This window comes from Leptonotus elevatus, chromosome 4, assembly GCF_054856555.1.
Source record: "Leptonotus elevatus isolate MCC_2025b chromosome 4, RoL_Lele_1.0, whole genome shotgun sequence".
NCBI lineage: Eukaryota > Metazoa > Chordata > Actinopteri > Syngnathiformes > Syngnathidae > Leptonotus > Leptonotus elevatus.
Window position 1 is genome coordinate 26,037,698 of NC_141242.1, and position 17,768 is coordinate 26,055,465.

At 39.7% G+C, this 17,768-nt stretch overlaps 1 protein-coding gene across 3 annotated transcripts in view; it reads right to left on the bottom strand.

The window, feature by feature from the left end:
• LOC147176377 (solute carrier family 45 member 3) overlaps positions 1-8,018 on the bottom strand; it is a 46,599-nt gene extending 38,581 nt beyond the window's left edge. For all 3 annotated transcript variants that reach the window (XM_086074905.1, XM_086074904.1, XM_086074903.1), the window contains exon 1: positions 7,883-8,018. The gene's annotated coding sequence lies outside the window, so the exon portion shown is untranslated. The remainder of the gene's footprint in view (positions 1-7,882) is intronic.
• Between the last annotated feature and the right edge of the window lie 9,750 nt (positions 8,019-17,768).

Here is a 17,768-nt window from a genome sequence, read left to right on the forward strand (position 1 = left end):
TTTATAATACTTATTATGAATATTTTTGCATTAAGTACAGTAGCAGCCATTTTCTCTTTTCACATGATCATCATTACGTATCGTTACAGAACAGCATGGCTGCCAATGACTACATAGGCACTCACGAGGAATGATCGTGCCCCACACCGGTCATCAAAGGGGGAATTATGCCCTATAGCAAAGAAGCACTTCTTCAAAAACAGTATAGTACAACCAACGGGGGGGACTTGCATCCAGCCGAAAGTGAAGATAAAACTGTGTCCAGTAAGGAGGACGCATTCGGCCGCTCCATAGCAAGTAGAAGTTAGGGACCGTCTGCAAGTTGTGTGTTACAGGGGCTCAAGTTACCAGTAATGTAATTTGCGGACAGAACCTAACGTGGACGGTAAACATCCGGCTGACTTTTACTTGCTAGGCCAGCTACATGTTGTTGTGCTCAGCGTGCTTAGTCCTCATTAGGAGAGCTCACCCCCCACCACCCCACCACCCCCGACGGAATGACATGAAACCTGACGTGCTGAGAATTACTCCGATCAGGATTGGCACAGTATTTGGCGATAGAAGACGGCATTTTTCTTGCCCATTACGTCAGCAAACTCCCATTCAAATTAACAAAGGCGGCTGTCATTTGCGCGCCAGATACGTCATCGTAAAAAACAATTTAAAAAAACAAAACAATCAGAGAATAAGAAGGAAGGAAATATTTGCACTTTTATTCTTTATACACAGTGCCTAATCAAATACTGGACAATGTGTTTTAAGTGGTGTGTTCTTGTAAATTGCTCAGCATTCTGGGGTCTCAGTTGTATTTTGCACAGAATGGGCCAATCAATGTGAGACAGGTCTGGAATGCTGGCAAGTCAGTCTAGTACTCACACACTCGCTGTTCTAACATGCAGAATGTGGCTTGACATTATCTCGCTAAAATATGCAGGAGCATCACTGAAAAAAACAATTTGGGATGGCAGCATATGTTGCTCCAAAACCTTTATGTATCTTTCAACATGAATGGTTTTATCACATATGTGCAAGTTAACCAAACCTTGACACCCCATACCATCACAGAAGATGGCTTTTGATCTTTGCTCTGATACCAATCCGGACACTCCTTTTCCTTTTTGGCCCATAAACGATTTCCAAAAATAAATTTGAAATGTGGACTCGTCAGTCCACAGCACACTTTTCCACTGGTCAGTCCATCTCAGATAAGCTCAGACCCAGAGAAGCAACACCTGTTGTTGATAAATGACTGTCTTTGCATGGTACAGTTTTAACTTGCATTTGTACATGCTGTGATGAACTTTGTTAACGAACAATGGTTTTCTGCACTGTTTCAATGCAGTGCCACGAGATGGATCATGGGCATCCAATGTTGGTTTTCGGCATTACCACTTATGTGCAAAATGGCTCTTTTAGGAGCCACCCACATATGGTATACTTTTGAGCAAACTCCCTGCAATATTACATTATCAGCACCACAAAATTTTTATATTTGTGAGGTAATAAAGCTTCACTTCTGGCAAATCAACACTGTATGCTTGCGAATGTGTGAATTCAAGTTCTGTATGCCGCGAGCATACTCGCACAAGTAGCACAAAAGTTTAATTTGTGTCTGGTCAGTGAGAATGCACATCAGGCCTCGGGCTGGACTTGTTAAAATTACCTGTATAGTTCCTGTGTAGTTAAGTTTTATGATAGAGACAGTTTGATCCTGGAACTGATCATTTCTACTTCCATTACTTGCTATTGGAAATTGGTTGAGAAATCCAAACAAATCAAAAGGTTGATCTTGATCAGTAAAATAAGATTCTGCTTGACCTTAAATAGGGGCAGCACGATGCCAGGGTGTGACCCCAGGGAGGGATTTTTTTTTTTTTTTTTGCATATTAGAATAAAGTGTAGTTGATGTCAGTGGCGCTCTCATTGTCTGCGAGCAAAGAAGAAGTATTAGCTCCACTGCAGAGGCATGCTTACAGTCATTTCTTAGGCAAATGATACTAATTATAAACACGGCAGAGAGTTGTGAAGCATGAAGTATTTTCTTCGTCCTAGGGGGGGCGCAACAAAAACTAATTGAGAAGCACTGCCTTAGAGGCTGTATGTCCTCAAAAAGATTACTTACTCGCATTGTTCACTTTTGTTGACATTTAATTAATAAAGATATGTATAGCAGCAAATTAAAATTAAAGAAAATGATTTGCCCAGTGGGGCTCCAGAAAACTGAACAGCACCACTAAACCCATAGTCGTTGGCATGAAACAAATGAATGTCAAAGTGAAGATAAAATGAAGCATTTTTTCATGTCTTTAATCTGACTAGACATTCAAAGTGAATAAATGCTCCTTCACTCTCTTGCACCAATTTAACTTGGCCGCAATCCCAGGAGAAAGCCTCACTGATATTTATTCAAGCAAATCACACTTCCACGAAGAAGACAAGTTGTATTTTTATTTTAAAAGTGACTAATACACCTTGCATAGCAGATATTTTTCTATTGGGCACTAAGGGGTACAATTCCCTGCATGCCAACCATGCAAGCTGAGCAACAATGTCACAAAGGTGGCATTCCTTGTTGGTGGGGTAGCTGACATCTTTTCTTTACGCTTCGGCTCATTAGCGGAACATGTAAGCAGCCTTTCTCTTTGGTCCAGCTAGCTGTAGAGCACTATTACAGGGAGGCTGTTTGGACTTTGACCTTGCAGCCTGCACAGAGATGGAAATGAACCATTTGTGCTCTTCTGCTTTCCGTCAGTGAAAGATTCATGAGGAAAGAAACTAAATGCTTAACATTCAGCCCCTTCCCCTGCTGGTAGGGAGTTTTGGTGGCCTCATAATGTGCCTATGAGAGAAAATGTTCCAGGTGTTGTTTTGCTTTCGATTAATGGTGACTACTCCCCCTCCAGTTGCAACAAATGATCTCACTATCCATGCAATTATTAGCAAGAGCAAAGCATTTGCTTCATGAGAAAATGCAGGGCAAACTGATTTAACCGTTTATAAAGATTATGACTAAAGACAACAAGCAGAGCAGCGCAATTAGCTCAGTTAAATTTGCCAGTAAGATAAGCAAGATAACCAAGGAAGCCAACAATGATTTTGTACAAACAATGGAGTAGACTGAGAATAAATTAAATACAGTGCTGCTCAAAAGTTTGTAAGTCCAGGCATGGTCATATTTTTTGTATAAAATACTAAAATAACCTTATTAAATGTTGATTAAATGATTAAAATAAGGAACGTAAATTATTTTATACCATGTGTAATTACATGCATGCCATTTGTGCACTGTACACAATACTAGGCTGACTATCCAAACAAGCTTCCCCCAACATTTCATAAGCCTTTTTTTTTTTTCAAATTGTGATACATTTATTATTAGGGATATGTACTGAAGACGGTATTTTTTGTGGTATGGACCGATTTGTGTCTGTACTTCCGAGGACCATTTCGCGTAAAATTAAACTGTGCCATGTTTCGGTTGTGAAGCACATCTTTCTAAGTTGTGACTATGCAGGAGTAGACCAGTTGACGATTTTCCATGGTGCACTTGAACGCAACATTTACATACACCAGCGTACTGACGTCACCCTCTCACGCAGGATTTCTCACGCCAAGAATCCATTTCCGGATTTGCAAACGAGCAAGATTTTTGCAGCACCAAGCCAAACAAATACAGTTTATGGCAGCCTTCACGCTGTGCGCATGCTAGCAATGTCCCCAGTTCCCAGCAATCAGTGCACAGCTGAGAGGGAGGTGTCTGCAGTGTCCTCCCTTTTTCCACCCGCACATGTCGCCCGCACCGAAACTAAGAGGTCCGTCTTTCCCCACCGAATCTTTTTTTTTTTGGTGCTAGATTTGAGTCAACGTGGGTTTGAACTTAGCGCACGGCAGGCGTTACGTTCTAACGCTAGAGATAGAGGGATAGAGAGCGAGAGTACAAAAGTACTGACAATTTGTACCGTTGAGTACCGGTATTGATTCCCAGGTATTGGAACAGTACCGGTTCAAACGTGAAAGGTACCCATCCCTATTTATTATATATATATATATATATATATATATATAAATATATATATATATATATATATATATATATATATATATATATCTCGCCTAACCCTGTTTTTCATCTTCATAGTGTCATAGTTAATGGTTGACTCCATTTTAGCCTGCACTTCAACTTATTTTGAAAAAATTCTCAAACTCAGAGAGTTATTACTTAATTTATTTAAGTGAATCGTTAAGTCAGACAATTTGTTTGTTTTATTTTGGACTGTTTTGACTGACTGAACTTGTCTATGGCCGAGTGATTGCCCTGATCTTTGTCAGAAATAAAAGAGAGGTCTTTCTTTTAAAAAATTAAAAAAAATCTGTCATTCCTTTACTTGAAATTTTATGTTCTTGTGGTACCAAACTTGGTATCGTTGTGAGTACTGAAGATTGAGTACTGGGGACAAAAGTGGTATGTAACATTCTGTAGTAGCCACCAAATGATAAGGTAGAAGATAAGTAGGTAAGGTTCTGCCTGATCTTTAAAACCTCATGCAAAGGTTTTTATTGAGAATCCAGTTCTATGCGGAAAGTGCGACATGTCCTCCTGCTCAAAGTTTAGTTAAGAGGCTCCAAGTGATTAAAACTGCTAAGCCTTCAGTTTGCTTAAGTAGCTTGGTGTCCTCGACAGTGTGCGATTATCCTAGTGCTTGCTTTGGGCTGTGGGGGAAGGAGGGGGGGGTGCTGACTAACATCCCAACTATTGACTTCACAGGTGTGTTTTGCGTAGTTCTTTTTTGTGACACCACCAGATAACTGAAAAATATGGTACACATTTCTCATAGCTCCTCAGTACAATAAGACATGATACAATAAAAGCAAGAACAGAATGTACACCATAAAGTCATGTGATTCTTTTTGAGGTTTTAAAAACAAAGCAGATAATTATCCTTTTAATCTTGTATGAGAGCGGGCAATAATTCAATATGTAGCAATTGACACATGTTGATCAAGAAAATAATCAGGAAGAAAACCCTGACCCCGACATTCTACATGCTGTAGACAGAGGCTACAGAGAAATTTTGAGCACAAAAAGCATTTTTTGAGCGCAACAGAGTCGCTGATTGCTCGTCTGTTGGGTGCCTGCCCGGCATAGAAGAAGCCACTTACTACATCATTACAATGCCATTCTTTGAACAACGGTGGCAATACAGTTTACACTGCTTATTTACAGTGTGCACAAAAACATTGTACATTCCTTGAAATTTTGTACCAGATATTTTCAATAGTATTTTACACCTCTGCATAGTTGTTTTATTTTCTTTCATCAATTGTTTGTTTGTTTTCCATCTATCCATCCATCCATAAAACTGCATATCGACCAATATGAAATACAGTACTTATATAATTCAGCTATGTGACCCAGTCCTATATGACGGTAAAAAAAAAAAATCGAATTGCCTTTCACAACCATGCATCAAGTTGTAAGTTGTTTTAGTTTAGCTGTATAGCTAACTTTTTGTAATACACAGAGTCAACTCTTTTATACACTTGTATCACAAATAAAAAATGTTAGCATAGTATGAAATTGCCTGCACAGTTAGTACAAGTTTTATGATGGTTCTGGCATTACGATCAGAGAGCTCAGTTTGATTTTCTGGCGCGATCAAAGCAGACAAAAGGTATTTACTATTCAGAAATAGGAGAAGGGTGATGCGAGTTTATATGGGCCGAAGAGGACAATAGAGAAGAGTCTATTTTTCCGTCTCGAGTGAAGTCTATGGAGAGTGGAAGAGAGTGGGACGAGGTCTTTCTTAATGGCAGAGCTATCACGGTAACAATAAAGGCATATTTGTCACGCATTTTAACCTTTTGATCAATTTTGCCTCTCAAGGTAGTGTCGATTCTAAATGCAAACATACCAGTGCAAGAATGGTTTAAAATTTGCTCTACAGTATGACTAATAGCTTTAAATTGGAGGTAACTCTAAACACCGATATGAATCCATGCAAATAAATGTGTAATTCCAAAGTCCAAATGTCAACACTTGTGAGTTAATTGCAGCAAAACCAGTTATAATTTTTTTTGTAATTACTGTAAAAAAATAAAAAATAAAAACACAGATAGTACACAACATGATTGGAAAAATTATCAAACAATGACTGATAAGATATATTATATACTATAAGTGAACAGTGAGCTCTCATATTGACTTAATAAAGGTTTTATGATGGTGACTGACTGTCACATCATAGATTGTTTGAGATAAGGAAATATGGTTGGAATATGTACAAAAAGAAGTACAAAAGTGTTATTTTGCAGTCTGAACAGTTGAAGGAGAATGAACGTTGCATGTAGTGAAGTTACAATATTGTCAAGCATGGGATGATGAAAGATCATATTTGTCATTTAGTATACAAATAAAAACTAAATTATTATTTTTCATGTTTATTTAGTATACATTTCAAGTGTTTTCATTCTTTATAATGTGTGTTTTTACATTTCTATTTGCATATTTATTTTTAAACACACACTTAAAAAAAAGTTAGGTTTTAAAAAAATTTAGTATAACTCAACATGGACCCTTAAAGAAACACTGAGGAACTTTCAGTTTACATTGATTATGGCGGCGCCATATGGACAAAAGCGGTAATGTTATGCCTGAAGAAAGACCACATTTCCCAGGAGGACAAGCGCATTGCGTCGTTTTTTTAGCTCACGCCAGTCAAATTGACTTCTGTTTTTGTAACGAATGGGTAAAGGGGGAGAAGTGACGTATGATATAAAGCAGTCAGCACATTTGTAGTTTTTTGTGTGGCAGTATTCCTACCATCCTCCTCAAAGTTGTTTAGTGGCAGTAAAAAGGATACAGACCCCCTCAGGCCATGGCAGAGGTACTATTCAACTAGTTTTAAGTCGATGTTTCATCAGAAGAGTTATGAAAATATTTTAGTAAGGTTGAAAAGTTCCTTAGTGCTACTTTAACATCAGAGAAAATGTGTAAAAGCAGTGAAAGAATGGAACCGGACGGTTCGAAATGGAGGCTAACCAAGACCACGGTGCTAATTTGTAGTAACCGCTTCGTTTTTGAGTGTAATCAAATGTAATATTTTGTTTTCCATATATATAGGCATTTGCCAGTTTGCACAATTATCTATCTATATGAATGGAGTAAAGCCCCCAGTTTGGAGTAAAATTGTTATAAAGTAGCAAAACGCCTTTAGGTTCGTACACAATAAACGGTATTAATTTTAAACCACAACGTACTTCCATGCTGCAAACAACAAAGCGACTTTCCAAATCAGTGACCATGACTCCATCCCTCCCTCCACTCGTGTTTTCATGTGTCACAACAGCAGGGGTCTGACAAACACAACGCCAAACGTTTACGCACAACTAAACAAAGAGGTTGACAGACAGAAGCAGTTTTTCAATAAGTGAATAGAGATAATGACACAATCAATGATACACTTGTGTGATCAGAACACTGTCGTGTGTGGATGAGCGCCAGGCTCACTGACGCAGGCAGTGAGGGAAACTTCCAAAAAAGCACCACGCCGATGGACTGAAGCTAAAACCGATGCATTACACCTTTCGTCCGCCGCTTCTCCTTACTGAGCGGCAAAACACATTCAAGGCTTATTGGCCTCGGTCGCATAACTAGCGCGAGTAGACGTCAAATAACGAATTTAAACTCGTTCTTTTGCCAGGCTTCATTGTGATCAGACGTCGTCCGACAACCGCGTTCAATGAATAAGTTGCATCCAACTTGGCAACGCTTATACGTGCGTCACTTAAGGGCACAGCGCAAAATAAACAAGCGAAAACAATCACAGCGGTAGCGAATCGAAGATAAAATAAATTAGGGAAGGTTCGTAAACGTCAAGCTCACCTTTAGCTACGCTCAGTTCAGCTCGGCTCCGACAAATCCATGCAGCGACTTGCTCGTAACCGACACACACACCGATATTGCTTAACTTGGGGCCAGCCAACAAGCCAGCTGTGACTGACAACAACCACATTCAAAGCCACAAGAGGGAAAATGTACAACTTCCGCTCTGTACTTTCAAAATAAATCCAACTGAGTAAGCCTTAGTCACGGTAATGATCATTCCGTATTACACATGACATCATTCGGAGATGATGGTATAAATGGAATAATTGTATTCTCTAATAGGTATAGCCAAGAACTTAACGACTGTGTTTTGTTTAGGGAAAACGTAATGACGTGTGAAGAAGAAACCAGAACAGGAATGAACTAGGACCTCAGTCCTAGTAGTTTTGTAGTTTCGCTATCTGTACTTTACTTAAAATAATTATATCTATGACCTTTTAATTTTACTTTTACTCCAGATCTCTTGTTCAAGGGAGTCCTGGCCAAAAGGCGCAACACAACATTACGTACAGTAAATTAAAAACAGCAACAGGTTAATGACTTCATTTCCAGGTCCTTTATAATGGCGTCAAACTGAGACAAAGTTATGAGATCCGGAAGTTGAATTGTCTTTTGTAAAAATAATAATAATAATCCAATCTGTCGGCGCTCGATACTGAAAAGCCATCTTTCCTTTCTCTGTCCTGACAGTATGGGCAGTCAGTAAGTAGATGTCCTGAGAACAAAAAGAGTAATGCCCATCAGACTTTCTCTGAACATAAACTTTCAAGTATGTAGGGAGTGACCCTATAAGTCCCTTGTAAATAAATCTGTACCAGTGTGTCAGCCGACAAGTGTCCAAAGCAGGCCATCCAACCCGGGAATACAGTTCACGGTGATGAGTTCATGGACCATAGTTTGTTATGAAGCGCAAGGAGGCATGAAAAACAGAGTCCAACAAATGTAGAGCTTTGGCTGGGGCATGTGAGTATAAAAGGTCTCCATAATTAAGCACAGGAAGAAATGTCTCTAGTCGTCCTTGCAAGGTAAGAAAAACACAACTTGTTCCTAAAATAGAAACTTAAGGCACAGTTGTTTTTTAACAAGAGAATCAATGTGAGACTTAAAAAACAATGATGCATCAATTAAGATGCCCAAATATTTAAAAGCACTAACGACCTCAATCACTGAGCCATCAGGAGCAACAATAGGGGAAACATTCTTCTGCTTGTCTTTACTATTAGAAAACACCATTACTTTTGTTTTGCTGGTATTTAACTCTTTGACCGCCAAAAACGTTTAATAACCTTTAGTAAAACCCAAATGAGCGCCGCCAAAGACGTTAAAAGACGTTCACTGTGTTTTTTTGTTTTGTTTTTTTTTGGAAACGGGTGGAGGAAAGCCTTGGCAAGCTGTGCTGAAAGTATCAAGCAGGTCGAGTTATTATAATGAGTATTTTTGGGCACTAGATGGCAGCGATGACTCTCTTTGGACAAGATCGGGTAGGCGTCAGTAGAAGACGTGAGGCGGAGCTAGAGTGTTGAGGGGAGAATGGCTGAGGAAGCGAAAATGGCGACCGGTTGCAAGCAGCTCACGCTTGAGCATTTTTTTCAAAGACGAAAAGCATCGACCAATGCTAAAGAGCACATTGATGATGATGATGGTGACTCCGAGGTTGACGCCGAAGTTGGAAGCGTTGACGCGGCGGCTTCGATCACGTCGTAAAGCCTCACCGGCTAGCGATGCTAACGGCGGAAAACGTGGTGCACAACCGAGCACTTCTGTACAGGCGGACGTTCAATCGGACGATGGAGAGTACCCCGAGTCCAATGCATATTCATCGGAGGAGCGGGTACAGTCTGATCACGGAGAAGACACTGGTTCTGGACTACGATGCCACCATGAATGGAGTGGATAAGATGGATCAGAACATCTCTTACCACTCGGTATAGGAACTGAAGGACATGAGGAAACCAGACGTAACACCAGGTCACTGTATCATGATTCTGAGAGTAGACTTGATGACAACATGGCCAATCACACACTGCAGTATAAACCTGCTACTCCCCGGAAAAAAAGGCCGGCAAGAAAGTGCACGCGAAGGGGCAATCGCAGTGAAACTAATCTGTGGTGCAAATCCTGCTGCGTCCCCTTGCACGCATGGGGAGTTTTACTCAATATACCTCACAAAAAGAAAAACTGTGTAGTTGAAACATCCACACAGTTGTAAATAGTACCACAGTTCTACACATTTGTAAATAGTTCGCCAAATTGTTTTGTCAAATTGTTACACTGTTGAATGTAAATAAACGTATTTTGCTATCAAAAAACACTCTTTCATTGTTGGTGGTAGTGTTTTACAGAAGTAAAGCACTGTTTAGGTGTGTGTGGCATCATTCATGGAAAAACAAAGGTGTCAAATTCACTAGAGTGCCTGAAATAATATCGTTTCACAAAAAGCTTGATTTCTCCGTATTTTGGTCCAAAACAGAGTATTTGGATGAAACTAACCTATTTTCTATTGTTGATTACTGAAAAACGGAATAAGGTAGAAACAAAACAAAAAATTCTGATGAAAGATGAGAGTTCAATCTTTCATTTGGTAGTGTCTGTGTTTCCATAGTCCAAACACCAAATTTTCTTGAAAGATCAGTCAAAATGCTTAAATCAGCTGGCACCCACATATCCTCTTTTCTGAAAATGCTTGGCAGTCAAAGAGTTAAGGAAAGATTCAAGTCAGAAAAAACACAACAAACAGTCGTGAATGGATTTTGTAAATTGTTAATGGCTTCAGTGAGTGTAGCTGCAAAAGAATATACAATCATGTCATCCGTGTAAAAATGACAGCTTGCGTTGCTCAGATTCTGCCCCACATAATTTCTATAAATTGTAAACAGGAGCGGGCCTTGAATAGATCCATGCGGTACACCTCGATTAACTTACATGAAATTTATTTATAAAGCTCTTCAAAACAATCATTGCTGCATACAAAGTGCTATGTATGGAGTAAAAATAAGTCAGGCAATAAAGACAGGAAAAGCAAAATTAACAACAACAAAAAATAAATTAATCAAATAGTTGTACTCCTTTTACTCTGTAAGAAAATTACTTTTTTCAGTTTCTGTTGATGAGCACATGACATGAGTAATGTCAACCATGATTGATTGATAGATTAATCAATTCACTGAAATGGGGACAGCAACAACATGCAGGAAACTGAACCAGGGAGCAGTAACGATAACGCAACAGATTCAAAGAAGCAAAATATTCCCCAACCTTTTTTTTTCCTTTCGGCTTTTCCCTTTAGGGGTCGCCACAGCGAATCATTGCCTCCATCTAACACTGTCCTCTGCATCCTCTGCTCTCACACCAACTACCTTGATGTCCTCTTTAACTACATCCATAAACCTCCTCTTTGGTCTTCCTCTAGACCTCCTGCCTGGCATTTGGAAACTCAGCATCCTTCTGCCAATATACTCACTATCTCTCCTCCCTCATCAAACCATCTCAGTCTGGCCTTTCTGACTTGATCTCCAAAGCCTCTAACATGCTGTCCCTCTGATGTACTCATTCCTGATTCTATCCATCCTCGTCACTCCCAAAGAGAACCTCAGCATCTTCATCTCTGCCACCTCCAGCTCTGCCCCCTGTCTTTTCCTCAGTGGCACTGTCTCCAGACCAAACAACATTACTGGTCTCACCACAGTTTTATAAACCTTTCATTTTAACTGAAACTCTTCTATCACACATCACACCTGACACTTTTCTCCACCCGTTCTAGCCTGCCTGCACACGTTTCATCACTTCTTTTCCACACGCTCCATTGCTCTGGACTGTTGACCCTAAATACTTGAACTCCTCCACCTTCTTGGTCTCTTCTCCCTGTAACCTTACTCTTCCACTTTGGTCCCTCCCATTTACACACAGATACTCCGTCTTGCTGCGGCTAACCTTCATTCCCCTCCTTTGCAGGGCAAAGCTCCACACCTTGAGCTTCTCCTCCACCTGTTCCCTGTTCTCACTACAGATCACAATGTCATCTGCAAACATCATAGTTCATGGAGATTCCTGTCTAACCTCGACTGTCATCCTGTCCATTACCATAGCAAACAAGAAGGGGCCCAGAGCTGATCCCTGATGTAGGTCTACTTCCACGTTGAACTCCTCCGTCACACCTACAGCACACCTCACCACTGTCTTACAGTCCTCATACATGTCCTGCTTCACTTGAACATACTTCTCTGCTACTCCAGACTTCCTCGTACAAAACCACAGTTCCTCTCTGGGCACCCTGTCATAAGCTTTCTTCAGATCTACAAAGACACAATGCATCTCCTTCTGAACTTCTCTGCACTTTTCTATCAACATCCTCAAAGCAAATACTGCATCTGTGGTACTTTTTTTTGGCATGAAACCATACTGCTGCTCACAAATGTTCACCTCTGCCCTCAGTCTAGCTTCAACTACTCTTTCCCATAGCTTCATTGTGTGGCTCATCTGCTTTATTCCTCTGTAGTTGCCACAACTCTGCATGTTTCCCTTGTTTTTAAAAACTGGCACCAGCACACTTCTCCTCCATTCCTCAGGCATCTTCTCACTATCTAAGATCCTGTTGAACTACCAAGTCAGAAATTCTACTGCTACCTCTCCTAGGCACTTCCATACCTCCACAGGTATATCATCAGGACCAAGTGCCTTTCCACACTTCATCCTCTTCAATGCCCTTCTCACTTCATCCTTACTAATCTTTGCTCCTTCCTGGTCCACAACAGTCACCTCTTCTACTCTTCGTTCTCTCATTTTCCTCATTCATCAACTCTTCAAAGTACTCTTTTCATCTTCCCATCACACTACTGGCATCTGTCAATACACTTCCATCCCTATCCTTTATTACCCTAACCTGTTGCACGTCCTTCCCATCTCTGTCTCTTTGCCTTGCCAACCTGTATAGATCAGTCTTCTCCCTCTTTGCTGTCCAACCTAGCATACAAACATCATAATCCCCTTGTTTGGCCTTTGCTACTTCTACTTTCACCTTATGCTGCATTTCCCTGTACTTTTTTCTACTTTCCTCAGTTCGCTCAGTGTCCCATTTCTTCTTAGCTAACCTCTTTCTCTGTATCCACTTCTGCACCTCCTCATTCCACCACCAAGTCTCCTTATCTCCTTTCCTTTTAGATGACACACCAAGGACTGTTCTACCTGTCTCCCTGATCACATATGCTGTAGTTGTCCAGTCATCTGGAAGCACCTCCTGACCATCCAGAGCCTGTGTACTCCTACTTCCACTCTTGTAGGTCACCCTATGTTCCTGCTTCTACTGGAAGAAAGTATTCACGACAGCCATTTCCATTCTTTTTGCAACGTCAACCACTTTCTGTCCTTCTGCGTTCCTCTCCTGGATACCAAACTTACCCATCACCTCTGTTTCCTGCACCAACGTGTCCATTGAAGTCTGCACCAATGACAACTCTCTCACTTCTAGGGATGCTCTGCATCATTTCATCAAGGTCCAACCAAAAGTTTTCCTTCTCCTCCAGCTCACACCCTACCTGTGGCGCATACCCACTAACAACAATGATCATCACACCTTCGATTCCTAGCTTCAGGCTCATCACTCTATCTGACACTCTTTTTACCTCCAAGACGTTCCTAACAAACTCCTCCTTCACGATAACTCCTACTCCATTTCTCTTCCTATCTACACCATGATAGAACAAAGCAAAACAAAGCAAACAAAGCTAATTATTCCCCAACTATAGGTCAAATTCCACAATGCCCTTTTTCAAACTATTTTCATTGGTCAGAAATGGCTGTGATTTTAAACGAGCAGTTTTTTTAATATAAAAAAAAATCAATATATAAATACACTTTTCTCTGTTTGGATCATGGTTCTGTTTAATTTTATATTGAAAACAGCATTCCTCTGATTGGTGGCTGCCGATCTGTGGGCGTCTTGTGGCCACCATGTCTCTTCATTGTGTTGAAATTCAGCGGGCCGTCAGTGGAATTGCAGCCGGCCAACAAAGCAACTGTGACTACATTCTCTTCCCAAACTCTTTTTAAAAGGTTAAAGAGTCTGATGATACGATACAATAAATGAAATTTATGATGAGTTGACTAAGGCTTTGTCCACACTCCACACATAGCCATGTAAATTTTAAAGCTACAGTGTGTAATAGTTGACCATTAGATGCCGCCAGATAGCAAGAATATGGCCAAAGCGCATGCTTTTTGAAGCACGTAAACTACGGCGACTCAGAGAGACCAAACTTCGCAAGCCTTCCACCAATATTATTACTTGGCGTGAGCGAGGGAGCATCTTGGTAACCGGGGAGAACCCCAGCAAGCGACGCTGAAAGAGCGAGTGAGCTGGAGTAACTCGGAGCAGCTAACAAGAGCAACTAGTGGGAGTTAGCTAAGCCATAACCTGGGTCGAGCGGCTAATGACAGCGACCAGTCAAGTCAAGTCATCTTAATGTATACAGCAGTGGAAGAAGCTAGTAAAAGCGTTTGAGAGCAAAGCAGAGGGCGACAAACGGTGGAAGCCCAAATCACGCGAATCAGCGGCTAGAGCTAAATATGTTCAGGCCCTTTGGGCATCTGCAGTAGGAAGATGGCATATAACTGAGCCACTACATTTAACAAACAGGTTGCAGTCTGTTTCATGTGTGAACAGCACTGAAATAAAATATTAAGGCTTAATGTTTCATTAATATAACATTCTTCCATGCTTAATGTGCAAATCCTAACCCTAAGTAAGACGGTTTGTTGAATATTTCCATAAAAAATGTATGTTTAAAAATTGATTCGGCTGCATATTGAATCGATTCGAGAATCGCGATATATTGCCGAATCGATTTTTTCTAACACCACTAATGTCAAGCCTCTAGTCGGCAGTAGTTAGCCAAATGCTGCTTGTCTCTTGACATCACTTCCACAATACATCACACAAGTACTAACTTGTCAGTGCACACAAGCCTTTTCTTTTCTTTTCTTGAATTAAAAAAAATACTTGTACACAGACAACCAGCGTTAGTACAGTGTTCCCACGTTTTCCGTTGGGGTTGGGTTCCAAAAAATACCCGCAGTAAATGAAATCTGCAAAGTAGTTAGCTTTATGATTTACATTTATTATAAACGTTTTAAGGTTCTAAAACCCCTCGCCACACAGTTTATACACTTTTCTCATCGAGGCATTTACATTTTCTTGCATTCCTCTCTTGTTTAAACATTTTCAATGTTCAAACCTTCATCAATTTTATAAAATAAGAAGTAGATTACTGAAAAAAAATGCATGCAAAATTGCACACCCAAAAATCCGCGAACCCGCGATAAGTGAACCGCGTTATAGCGAGGGAACACACATCATAACAAAGCATAGAGAAAAACAGAGGATAAACACAATAATAATAATAACTTGTCTTTTTTTAACAACTTTATTTATGCACCATACAATAACAAAAAATATTGTAGTTTGAAGGTTTTAGGACCTCGGGGGAGATCGCAGAAAAGGGATGGATGAATGGATGGAAAACAAAGTCCTCTGTATAAAATGGATGAAATTTCTCATGTGAAACCTCTTATTAAAGGTGAAATTGTAATCATTTTGGTGTGGTATGAAGGCAAAAATCCCCCTCAAAAACCTCTGCTGTCCAAATACTTCTAATACTTAAGGATTCTTTTGTTACTTTGAATACAGTTACATTTGTGGACAACAGAGCAATGAATAAATAGGCACTTAAAAGCACAATAGTGCTACTTCATACATTACATGAACATGCAGCATACATCGACCGAATTACCATCCAGGCAGAATATCTAAAATAGCAAACTATTCCGTAGTATCAGTAAAGTATTTTAAAACATGAGGGGTTGTGGCCTTTTTTGAAATATTGACTCATCAACCAAAATAGATTGCTTCTTGTAATTTGTCACATACTCATTTTAGTAATACGCAACTTTAAGTTGATGATGCACATTCGAACATTCACAAAAGTGGAAGACATTTCCTCTTTAGCTCAAGTCAGCAAAACATTCTGCAGATGGATTTTATGTTGATACATTTATAGCACTAATGCAATGTTGATCTAAATACAACAATTTTAACTGAGGGTTCAGTGTGACTTTTAATTCCAGTTGGCTACTAATAAACATTTATTTTAATCGCTCAGTTTTACTGTAGGTACATTTATGAAGAGGCTGAAGGCGTCCGAGTTGTGTCCCGAAATGACTGATTCCCAACATAATCCAATACAATAACAAACAAAAAAGATGATCTTACTCTTTATGTGGTTATGACTAAAACAACTTTACTGTAATGTTAGGTTTATGTAGAGAAAATAATTACAGTACTTGTTTCCAAGGAAGATGGGTCATAGTTATTTTTGATAGTTTGTCAACACATAATCTTCTGTTGCTCCTCTAATTACATATGAGGTGTTTGTTTTTGGAAGTAAACATTTCACTCATCATTTTCCAAGCAGCACTGAGAAAAGGGAGACATGGTCTGGCCATTATACAGAATAGACTGTTCTGTTTCAGGAAACCCAACACTCCACACCACTAAGACCAATTCAAAGAATGCTGAACTCTCTGCAAAACATACAATTTAATCAATTGTCAACATGGCAGAGTGATATACTGTACATACCCGTAACATGAGGTTACCAAACTTCCTCTGCACATCCTGCTTACTGTGTAGTTTATCATGAAAGACGTTATGCAGCATTTGCTTGAATTCCCTTCCGGTGACTATAAATCATCTTAATTGACACACTAAACATACTGATGGCCAACTTTCTGTCTGACTGAATAGATTTCAATTCATTCAAACTCAAAGGGTTCAGAACCCCTTTCAAAAAAATGCATGAAGGCAATATGGATTAATAACGCTGGAGAGGTTATGTGCTCTTGGCCAACTTATCCGCACCGATTGAACATGTTGAGCCTGAGCAAAATAAATCATAATCATCTAAATGGAAAATTGTGATTGAGCTTCTCTTGAGGAATTTACAAGAATTTGGTGTTAAAGTACTTTTTTTAAATTGAAAAGTAAATGTACAGAAATAGTATTACATAATCAAACATATTTTGAACAAACCAAAACTATGGCATCTGGATGAATTGCAGATTTGCACAGTACTGTAGACTTTTGAACTTACTATTTGTATTCAAGAAGAGTGCCACCTGCTGTCGTGAAAGTGGAGAGGAGGGACCAAACACTTAAGCAGAGGGATACTCACTCGAGCTCACTGCAATGCAGCATTAAAAAGCTGCATGCTGCTCATCTTTGCACCAGTACAAATGGTCTTTTGGGAATTTGAAGAGTTGGCATCTCGGCAGGAGACCTTCCCCCAGGATGTGAATGAACCAAACCATTGACACCATGATCTGATAAATCCAACTGGCAAGTGGTCATCAAACATTGAAACTTTAAAATTGATGATGCAGAAGGAGGTTACGGGTTTTCCTACAGTGAGTCTACTCACAGATACTAAATAACGATACTACTTGTACTAAATATTTATAATACCCCCCCCCCCCCAAAAAAAAAAAAACAATGACATATTCCCAACATCGCATTTTCCTTACAATTACATGAAATTAATGGCAATTTTCTATTCTTCGAACTTAAATTTTTTAGTTGCTGATTGTAAAACGGCCACAAGAGGGTGGCCGATACTGGACACCGTCGCGAATACGATACTTTGAAATAAGGCTTGATATCGACCTGATACGATACTTTGTTTCAGTATTCGAACATCCCTATTAAAAATACAAAAATTAGGGATGGGCCAGTACTGAAGGTATTGGTGTCGATACCACCCTTATATTAAGTTATTGGTACTCACGAAGTACAAATTAGGAGAAAAGTACCATTACTTGCATGCAATTTTTAAGG